The sequence below is a fragment of the Morone saxatilis genome, unplaced genomic scaffold, assembly GCF_004916995.1.
Source record: "Morone saxatilis isolate NCDOM2014 unplaced genomic scaffold, NCSU_SB_2.0 Contig7, whole genome shotgun sequence".
Taxonomy (NCBI): Eukaryota; Metazoa; Chordata; class Actinopteri; family Moronidae; genus Morone; species Morone saxatilis.
In genome coordinates, this window is record NW_023340246.1 from 9,773,874 (window position 1) to 9,774,154 (window position 281).

The 281-nt window shown below is 39.1% G+C and overlaps 1 protein-coding gene across 1 annotated transcript in view; it reads left to right on the plus strand.

Moving 5' to 3' along the window:
- Window positions 1-281, plus strand: part of nbas (NBAS subunit of NRZ tethering complex) — a 138,189-nt gene that overhangs the window by 43,099 nt on the left and 94,809 nt on the right. The gene's annotated exons all lie outside the window — the stretch shown is intronic.

The window sequence follows — 281 nt, forward strand, 5'->3', positions numbered from 1 at the left end:
CTGTAGAAAGAAACCTAATTCTGGGTAGGTGTAGGGCTTTGTGGTACAACCTGTTCTGCTACATGTTCTTAGTGCTTAGGTAGATAAAGACCTTCTGGGTGACAAATGTGGAAGAGCAGAGGTGGACATGCAGTAAAATGTTTGTAAGAGTTCTGGTTCAATTCAAGAAAGAAAGTGCAATTTATCTAACATTCATAGGCCCAGATGTTGCAGTATCACATGCAGTTTCACATACATCCTGAGTTATACTTAACATATTCCAGTGTGTAACATTTATGAGG